Raw genomic sequence first — 10,000 nt, 5'->3', positions numbered from 1 at the left:
CACCCGCAACCCTCGCAATATAGTTCGCTACTCGCACTGCCCGCTCCCCTGTGTATCGCTTCATGTTAAACACCTTGCAAGTCTTGCTGACTTTCCACATGCTCCTGCTGTACACTGTAATGTGGATGGCAGCAGGACGTACATGCCGCCCCCCCCCCCACCCCTCCCCACGTCCCCACCTTGCCCCCTGCCTTCGCAAGCTGGTTGGTGACAAGTTTGCATGTTCAATGCCCTTCGCATGCGACGTACGCAGGCTACGTTGTGGTGCGGCCTGTGTCAACTGTCCGCTGATGTCGTACGCGTGAACCACAATCTGTACTGCACATTCGTCCTTATGTACTGAATGATACATCGTGGCACATGTGTGACCGTACAACGACTGCGCCCAAAAACGGCGGACCATACAGTGCAAATATTGTGCACGCAGCTACGTGTCGTCTCCCTATGAGAGCTGGATTGCAGTGTGGTACGCCATAGAGACGTGTGGGAGGAACGGACGCCGTGGATGGCGATCAGCATGAGCTGTCTGTTGATGTATTCGGACCTAGTCGTCTCTCCTCACACACCGTGATGGCATGGTGCACCGCGTTCCATATCTGCGACATGCTACAGAGGCCGGTTCACAGTCGTTCGAGCAATGGACATCGCATACGTACGGGGGCCACCTTCCACGTATTGTCTAGGCGTGCACATTTTGTTGCGTGTATGTGGGCAGACGTAGTGTGGCGTGACACCTGACACAGGCATGCAATAGTCGTTGAAGTTGCAAATGGCGATGGACGCCTGCGTTTTCTGGTGAAGTTACGCAAATGAACAAATGGTAACCCGTTGTGGTGCGGTTGTTCTCGCTAGGGGTGAATCGGTGATGGCGACGATAGGTTGAGGTACTAACCGGTTGTTCCAGCGATACCCACCATGCCGACGAAACTGAACGGCATCTGGGTGTGAAGCGATACGCGGCGGTGGCTGGGTGGGACCGTCCCCGGCCGGTGAGGGGGCGCCTCCCGGCGTGCTGGCCGCGCGGTGCGTGGGCGCACGCGCTACAGCCGGCTGGTGGGGGCGGCCAGTGGCAGGCGCGCCGGCCGACGGACGCGGCAGGCGTCGCAGCTGCGCGCCGGCGCACCCTGCGCGCGGCGCCGTGCGGCCAAAGTAGGTCCTCGCGGGCCCGGTGCGAAGCGCGGTGGACATCTTCAGTGTGCTGGTCCGATTGAGGACTGTGTGCGTTGAGGATGCGCCGCCGCCCGGCGCTCGGCGCCGCGACGCCGTCTGCTGCTCGGTCGCCCCAGCGGTTCTCGCTGGTGGTTTGTATCGCAGCTGTGCGGATGTGTTGGCGCGTGCGCTGTGCTGGGAGAGTTCGCTTCGGCACCCAAGTGGGGCTTTTGTCCTTCTGTGGCGCTGGCGTTGGAGCTGCCGGTCACCGTAGGTGGCGCGTGTTGTCTCCCGCCGGCAATGCCACGACAGCACGCTCCCGGGCCTCTGTCGGCAGCGGCAAGCTCAGTTGGGAGCACGGGTGGTCGCACCGAAAGCGTCTACTCGCCTAACTCCGGGCGATTGCGCCTCTCTCGAACCCGACCAAGTACTTGGGACGGCGCTGCGCGCCGCCGGGACCTGAGAGGGTTTCGAGGTGTATTGTGCAGGGGAGCTCAGCCTCCTCCTGTTTGCAGAATGATTGAGCGGACGCTTGCGTGTTCGCGCGGGCCCCCGGGACACACTCCCGGGCGGCCGGCTGCTCAGCTCTAGTTGACGCAGCTCCCTGGTTGATCCTGCCAGTAGTCATATGCTTGTCTCAAAGATTAAGCCATGCATGTCTCAGTACAAGCCGCATTAAGGTGAAACCGCGAATGGCTCATTAAATCAGTTATGGTTCCTTAGATCGTACCCACGTTACTTGGATAACTGTGGTAATTCTAGAGCTAATACATGCAAACAGAGTCCCGACCAGAGATGGAAGGGACGCTTTTATTAGATCAAAACCAATCGGTCGGCTCGTCCGGTCCGTTTGCCTTGGTGACTCTGAATAACTTTGGGCTGATCGCACGGTCCTCGTACCGGCGACGCATCTTTCAAATGTCTGCCTTATCAACTGTCGATGGTAGGTTCTGCGCCTACCATGGTTGTAACGGGTAACGGGGAATCAGGGTTCGATTCCGGAGAGGGAGCCTGAGAAACGGCTACCACATCCAAGGAAGGCAGCAGGCGCGCAAATTACCCACTCCCGGCACGGGGAGGTAGTGACGAAAAATAACGATACGGGACTCATCCGAGGCCCCGTAATCGGAATGAGTACACTTTAAATCCTTTAACGAGTATCTATTGGAGGGCAAGTCTGGTGCCAGCAGCCGCGGTAATTCCAGCTCCAATAGCGTATATTAAAGTTGTTGCGGTTAAAAAGCTCGTAGTTGGATTTGTGTCCCACGCTGTTGGTTCACCGCCCGTCGGTGTTTAACTGGCATGTATCGTGGGACGTCCTGCCGGTGGGGCGAGCCGAAGGCGTGCGACCGCCCCGTGCGTGCTCGTGCGTCCCGAGGCGGACCCCGTTGAAATCCTACCAGGGTGCTCTTTATTGAGTGTCTCGGTGGGCCGGCACGTTTACTTTGAACAAATTAGAGTGCTTAAAGCAGGCAAGCCCGCCTGAATACTGTGTGCATGGAATAATGGAATAGGACCTCGGTTCTATTTTGTTGGTTTTCGGAACCCGAGGTAATGATTAATAGGGACAGGCGGGGGCATTCGTATTGCGACGTTAGAGGTGAAATTCTTGGATCGTCGCAAGACGAACAGAAGCGAAAGCATTTGCCAAGTATGTTTTCATTAATCAAGAACGAAAGTTAGAGGTTCGAAGGCGATCAGATACCGCCCTAGTTCTAACCATAAACGATGCCAGCCAGCGATCCGCCGCAGTTCCTCCGATGACTCGGCGGGCAGCCTCCGGGAAACCAAAGCTTTTGGGTTCCGGGGGAAGTATGGTTGCAAAGCTGAAACTTAAAGGAATTGACGGAAGGGCACCACCAGGAGTGGAGCCTGCGGCTTAATTTGACTCAACACGGGAAACCTCACCAGGCCCGGACACCGGAAGGATTGACAGATTGATAGCTCTTTCTTGATTCGGTGGGTGGTGGTGCATGGCCGTTCTTAGTTGGTGGAGCGATTTGTCTGGTTAATTCCGATAACGAACGAGACTCTAGCCTGCTAACTAGTCGCGTGACATCCTTCGTGCTGTCAGCGATTACTTTTCTTCTTAGAGGGACAGGCGGCTTCTAGCCGCACGAGATTGAGCAATAACAGGTCTGTGATGCCCTTAGATGTTCTGGGCCGCACGCGCGCTACACTGAAGGAATCAGCGTGTCTTCCTAGGCCGAAAGGTCGGGGTAACCCGCTGAACCTCCTTCGTGCTAGGGATTGGGGCTTGCAATTGTTCCCCATGAACGAGGAATTCCCAGTAAGCGCGAGTCATAAGCTCGCGTTGATTACGTCCCTGCCCTTTGTACACACCGCCCGTCGCTACTACCGATTGAATGATTTAGTGAGGTCTTCGGACTGGTACGCGGCATTGACTCTGTCGTTGCCGATGCTACCGGAAAGATGACCAAACTTGATCATTTAGAGGAAGTAAAAGTCGTAACAAGGTTTCCGTAGGTGAACCTGCGGAAGGATCATTACCGACTAGACTGCATGTCTTTCGATGTGCGTGTCGTGTCGCGCAACACGCTACCTGTACGGCTCGCCGTAGCCGTGCGCCGCGTGCGGAACCACGCGTGCCTCTCAAAACTAGCGGCAATGTTGTGTGGTACGAGCGCTGAAGCGCTGGAGCGGCTGGCCTGCGGCACCTGGCGCCTGGCGCCGGTTTTGAATGACTTTCGCCCGAGTGCCTGTCCGCTCCGGTGTGGAGCCGTACGACGCCCGTCGGCCGTGAGGCCGTTGGACACAGAACGCTGGAACAGGGGCCGCCACACGCCTCACTCCCGCCTATGCGACCGTCTCGAAAGAGACGGTGGAAACTGAGAAAAGATCACCCAGGACGGTGGATCACTCGGCTCGTGGGTCGATGAAGAACGCAGCAAATTGCGCGTCGACATGTGAACTGCAGGACACATGAACATCGACGTTTCGAACGCACATTGCGGTCCATGGATTCCGTTCCCGGGCCACGTCTGGCTGAGGGTCGGCTACGTATACTGAAGCGCGCGGCGTTTGCCCCGCTTCGCAGACCTGGGAGTGTCGCGGCCGCCTGTGGGGCCGGCCGCGTCTCCTCAAACGTGCGATGCGCGCCCGTCGCCTGGCGGTTCGCATACCGGTACTTTCTCGGTAGCGTGCACAGCCGGCTGGCGGTGTGGCGTGCGACACCTCGTACAACGACCTCAGAGCAGGCGAGACTACCCGCTGAATTTAAGCATATTACTAAGCGGAGGAAAAGAAACTAACAAGGATTCCCCCAGTAGCGGCGAGCGAACAGGGAAGAGTCCAGCACCGAACCCCGCAGGCTGCCGCCTGTCGTGGCATGTGGTGTTTGGGAGGGTCCACTACCCCGACGCCTCGCGCCGAGCCCAAGTCCAACTTGAATGAGGCCACGGCCCGTAGAGGGTGCCAGGCCCGTAGCGGCCGGTGCGAGCGTCGGCGGGACCTCTCCTTCGAGTCGGGTTGCTTGAGAGTGCAGCTCCAAGTGGGTGGTAAACTCCATCTGAGACTAAATATGACCACGAGACCGATAGCGAACAAGTACCGTGAGGGAAAGTTGAAAAGAACTTTGAAGAGAGAGTTCAAAAGTACGTGAAACCGTTCTGGGGTAAACGTGAGAAGTCCGAAAGGTCGAACGGGTGAGATTCACGCCCATCCGGCCACTGGCCTCCGCCCTCGGCAGATGGGGCCGGCCGCCCGCGCGGAGCAATCCGCGGCGGGGTCGTGTCCGGTTGCCTTTCCACTCGCCGCGGGGTGGGGCCGTTCCGGTGTGCGGTGGGCCGCACTTCTCCCCTAGTAGGACGTCGCGACCCGCTGGGTGCCGGCCTACGGCCCGGGTGCGCAGCCTGTCCTTCCGCGGGCCTCGGTTCGCGTCTGTTGGGCAGAGCCCCGGTGTCCTGGCTGGCTGCCCGGCGGTATATCTGGAGGAGTCGATTCGCCCCTTTGGGCGCTCGGGCTCCCGGCAAGCGCGCGCGGTTCTTCCCGGATGACGGACCTACCTGGCCCGGCCCCGGACCCGCGCCGCTGTTGGCTCGGGATGCTCTCGGGCGGAATAATCGCTCCCGTCAGCGGCGCTTCAGCTTTGGACAATTTCACGACCCGTCTTGAAACACGGACCAAGGAGTCTAACATGTGCGCGAGTCATTGGGCTGTACGAAACCTAAAGGCGTAATGAAAGTGAAGGTCTCGCCTTGCGCGGGCCGAGGGAGGATGGGGCTTCCCCGCCCTTCACGGGGCGGCGGCCTCCGCACTCCCGGGGCGTCTCGTCCTCATTGCGAGGTGAGGCGCACCTAGAGCGTACACGTTGGGACCCGAAAGATGGTGAACTATGCCTGGCCAGGACGAAGTCAGGGGAAACCCTGATGGAGGTCCGTAGCGATTCTGACGTGCAAATCGATCGTCGGAGCTGGGTATAGGGGCGAAAGACTAATCGAACCATCTAGTAGCTGGTTCCCTCCGAAGTTTCCCTCAGGATAGCTGGTGCTCGTACGAGTCTCATCCGGTAAAGCGAATGATTAGAGGCCTTGGGGCCGAAACGACCTCAACCTATTCTCAAACTTTAAATGGGTGAGATCTCCGGCTTGCTTGATATGCTGAAGCCGCGAGCAAACGACTCGGATCGGAGTGCCAAGTGGGCCACTTTTGGTAAGCAGAACTGGCGCTGTGGGATGAACCAAACGCCGAGTTAAGGCGCCCGAATCGACGCTCATGGGAAACCATGAAAGGCGTTGGTTGCTTAAGACAGCAGGACGGTGGCCATGGAAGTCGGAATCCGCTAAGGAGTGTGTAACAACTCACCTGCCGAAGCAACTAGCCCTGAAAATGGATGGCGCTGAAGCGTCGTGCCTATACTCGGCCGTCAGTCTGGCAGTCATGGCCGGTCCTTGCGGCCGGCCGCGAAGCCCTGACGAGTAGGAGGGTCGCGGCGGTGGGCGCAGAAGGGTCTGGGCGTGAGCCTGCCTGGAGCCGCCGTCGGTGCAGATCTTGGTGGTAGTAGCAAATACTCCAGCGAGGCCCTGGAGGGCTGACGCGGAGAAGGGTTTCGTGTGAACAGCCGTTGCACACGAGTCAGTCGATCCTAAGCCCTAGGAGAAATCCGATGTTGATGGGGGCCGTCATAGCATGATGCGCTTTGTGCTGGCCCCCGTTGGGCGAAAGGGAATCCGGTTCCTATTCCGGAACCCGGCAGCGGAACCGATACAAGTCGGGCCCCTCTTTTAGAGATGCTCGTCGGGGTAACCCAAAAGGACCCGGAGACGCCGTCGGGAGATCGGGGAAGAGTTTTCTTTTCTGCATGAGCGTTCGAGTTCCCTGGAATCCTCTAGCAGGGAGATAGGGTTTGGAACGCGAAGAGCACCGCAGTTGCGGCGGTGTCCCGATCTTCCCCTCGGACCTTGAAAATCCGGGAGAGGGCCACGTGGAGGTGTCGCGCCGGTTCGTACCCATATCCGCAGCAGGTCTCCAAGGTGAAGAGCCTCTAGTCGATAGAATAATGTAGGTAAGGGAAGTCGGCAAATTGGATCCGTAACTTCGGGATAAGGATTGGCTCTGAGGATCGGGGCGTGTCGGGCTTGGTCGGGAAGTGGGTCAGCGCTAACGTGCCGGGCCTGGGCGAGGTGAGTGCCGTAGGGGTGCCGGTAAGTGCGGGCGTTTAGCGCGGGCGTGGTCTGCTCTCGCCGTTGGTCGGCCTCGTGCTGGCCGGCGGTGCAGGATGCGCGCGCCTGCGCGGCGTTCGCGCCCCGGTGCTTCAACCTGCGTGCAGGATCCGAGCTCGGTCCCGTGCCTTGGCCTCCCACGGATCTTCCTTGCTGCGAGGCCGCGTCCGCCTTAGCGTGCTCCTCCGGGGGCGCGCGGGTGCGCGGATTCTCTTCGGCCGCCATTCAACGATCAACTCAGAACTGGCACGGACTGGGGGAATCCGACTGTCTAATTAAAACAAAGCATTGCGATGGCCCTAGCGGGTGTTGACGCAATGTGATTTCTGCCCAGTGCTCTGAATGTCAACGTGAAGAAATTCAAGCAAGCGCGGGTAAACGGCGGGAGTAACTATGACTCTCTTAAGGTGGCCAAGTGGCGGCGGTGTGGCTGCATCCGGACTTGGCTTCTCGAAGTGCGGTCTTGATGTAGTCGTGCTGCTGCTGCGAGGTGCCTTCCTTGGGTTATAGTTACAGGGAGAGTGATGCGCAATACATGGGCCTAGCCCTCTTAGCCTCTCCTCTCCTGCGGTCTTCTCCCCTTCTCGTGGGCCCGCTGATTTCGCAGAGTGGAAGACCGCACCAGGGGCTTGGGGGGGTTACCAGCCCCCCCTCGCACTATCCCTTTGTTAGTTGGGGGCAGTATTCAGAGAAAAAGTGGTGGCCCTTCCGCTGAAGGTGCCACCCCAACTTCCCCAGCACCTAGCCGGCCAACCGGCCGTGCCGAAAATTTTGTAACTTTTGCAGCTATGTATACCTGTAGTGAGTGCCACCGCAGCTTCACCACCAAGAACGGTCTCGGGGTCCATCGCCGCCGCCAACACCTTGCGGCCGCCAACGCGGAGATCGTCACGGAGAGGCATCGCGCGAGGTGGACGGAGGAAGAAGTCCTGTCGCTCGCCAAGGCAGAGGCCGAACTGTTCCTCGAGAGGGACGCCCGGTTCTTCTTTGTAAATCAAGAACTCATCAGGATGTTCCCCGACCGAACGCTTGAGGCAATCAAGTGCCGACGGCGGCAAGCTGCCCACAAGCAGCTTGTCCGCCAATTCATGGAGGCGCTTGAGATCGGTCGGGGGGAAGAGCCGGCGTCCCGCCGGGGAGCAGCGAGCCCGCTGCCTGACGCGGGCGAGGCCGCTGCGCCGCCCGTCGACGCAGCCGAGGACTTCGCGGCCGACACCACCGGGCCGCCGCCGGAGGGGCCGACTGACGCCGCCATCTGAGAGCATCTGGCGGGGCTACCCGCTTCCGCCCAGCGTTTCTCTGCCCTGGATCGTGTCATAGGTCTGGGGCGGGGCACGCCGCCCGATGTCATCCTGGGCATGCTCCCGGATGCCCTTGCGTCGGTCGGGTCCAGAGGGGAGAGATCGATCACCAGGACACAGCGGCCGCGCCAACCATCGAAGCGGCCGCCTGCCGCGCCGCCGACGCAGAAGCGCAAGCGGCGCCGCTGGGAGTACGCGAGAACGCAGGATGCCTTCCGACGGTCGCGTGCACGTTGCGTGCGCGGCCTCTTGGATGGCACCCTGCTCCAGCCGCCACCTGCCATCCCTGGTCTGCTGGACTTCTGGGCGGACCTCTTCACCAAGAAGCCCATCTCCACCGCGGGCTTCATTCGTGACCGCCTCCTCCCGCACTCAGAGCCTGTCGCTCTCGAGTGCATATGGGGGCCGGTCACACATGAGGAGGTCGCCGCCGCGTTGCCGCCCAGGGGATCAGCAGCCGGGCCGGACGGCCTTACCCCAGCGGAGTTGCGGCGCCTGCCGCACGAAGTCCTGGTGAAAGTGATGAATCTCTTCCTTCTGGCCCGCGCCCTTCCGGAACGCCTGCTTCGCGCGCGGACGTCCCTTCTCCCGAAAACGGCTGCACCAACATCCCCCGCTGACTTTCGCCCCATTACGGTCTGCTCGGTGTTGGCGCGGACCTTTCACAAGGTTCTCGCGTCACGCCTGATGCGCGCATGTGCTGTGGACGAACGTCAGCGGGCATTCATCCCTCGGGATGGGATGTTGGAAAATACCTTCATCTTGGACACTGCTCTCACCGACGCAGTTCGCTCCTGCCGCTCTGTCTTTGTGGCATCGATCGACGTATCTAAGGCATTCGATTCGGTAGATCATGCTGCCCTTCGCCCCGTGCTGAAGGCGCATGGCCTGCCGGATTGCTTTGTCGAGTATGTCGAGCGGTGCTACGAGGGCAGCACGACAGTGATAGCGGACGGCGCCGGCGTGGGCGTGTCTGTGCAGCCAGCACGGGGCGTTCGCCAGGGCGATCCCCTCTCCCCCCTCCTGTTCAACTTTGCGGTGGACTACGTTTTAGGCCAACTGCCCTCCCACATCGGAGCTCGGATTCTCGGTCGCAGAGTCAACGCTGCGGCCTTTGCAGATGACGTCTTGCTGTTTGCAGCGACCCCGAGGGGCTTGCAGTCCCTCATCGACGCAGCTACCGCAGCCCTCGCCCACCTGGGGCTGCAGATCAACGCCCGGAAGTGTTTCACCCTCGCCTTAGTCGCGTCAGGGCGCGAGAAGAAGGTGAAGGTGGACAGCAATGTCACCTTCACAGCAGGCAATACCACCATGCCTGCCCTGCGTGTGGGTGAAACCTTCCGGTACCTGGGGCTGCAATTCTCCACGGCGGGTCGCTGTGTCTTCAATCCACGTAGCCACCTGGTGGAGCAGCTTGACGTCATCTCCCGAGCTCCGCTGAAGCCGCAACAGCGCCTCCACGCTCTCACCAATGTACTTCTCCCTGGCCTGTACCACGGGCTGGCCCTCAGCCGCACCCGGGTGGGTGCATTGAAGTCGGCCGACGTTACCATCCGGGCCGCCGTCAGGAGATGGTTCCGCCTTCCGGCGGACACCCCCCTGGGATACTTCCACGCTCCTGTTGCCCAGGGGGGCCTCGGCATTCCATCTTGCCGATGGATGGGTCCGACCCTCCGTCGGTCCCGTCTCCTGGCGCTGAAGAAGATAGGGCCAGCCTGCGACGGTGCAGGCATGGATGAGGTGCAGCGTGAGATCGAGGTGCTGGAGCGCCACCTAATGTGGGAGGGCCACCTCCTCAAATCGTCAACGCAGGTTGGGGAAATGTGGGCGGCGCGCCTACACATCGCCATTGACGGTGCGGCACTGTCA

At 60.3% G+C, this 10,000-nt stretch overlaps 2 non-coding genes and 1 pseudogene across 2 annotated transcripts; all 3 read left to right on the top strand.

The window, feature by feature from the left end:
* Positions 1–1,750: 1,750 nt before the first annotated feature.
* On the top strand, positions 1,751–3,659 carry LOC124774161. The gene has a single exon (XR_007015154.1). It is a non-coding gene; the product is annotated as a small subunit ribosomal RNA (ribosomal RNA).
* A 351-nt stretch (positions 3,660–4,010) lies between these two features.
* Positions 4,011–4,165, top strand: LOC124774001. Its single transcript, XR_007015000.1, has one exon. It is a non-coding gene; the product is annotated as a 5.8S ribosomal RNA (ribosomal RNA).
* A 188-nt stretch (positions 4,166–4,353) lies between these two features.
* LOC124774430 overlaps positions 4,354–10,000 on the top strand; it is a 7,958-nt pseudogene continuing 2,311 nt past the window's right edge.

This window comes from Schistocerca piceifrons, unplaced genomic scaffold (genome assembly GCF_021461385.2).
Source record: "Schistocerca piceifrons isolate TAMUIC-IGC-003096 unplaced genomic scaffold, iqSchPice1.1 HiC_scaffold_961, whole genome shotgun sequence".
Classification (NCBI taxonomy): domain Eukaryota; kingdom Metazoa; phylum Arthropoda; class Insecta; order Orthoptera; family Acrididae; genus Schistocerca; species Schistocerca piceifrons.
Note: the sequence above shows the minus strand (reverse complement) of the source record. Positions and strands in the feature narration are given on the sequence as shown.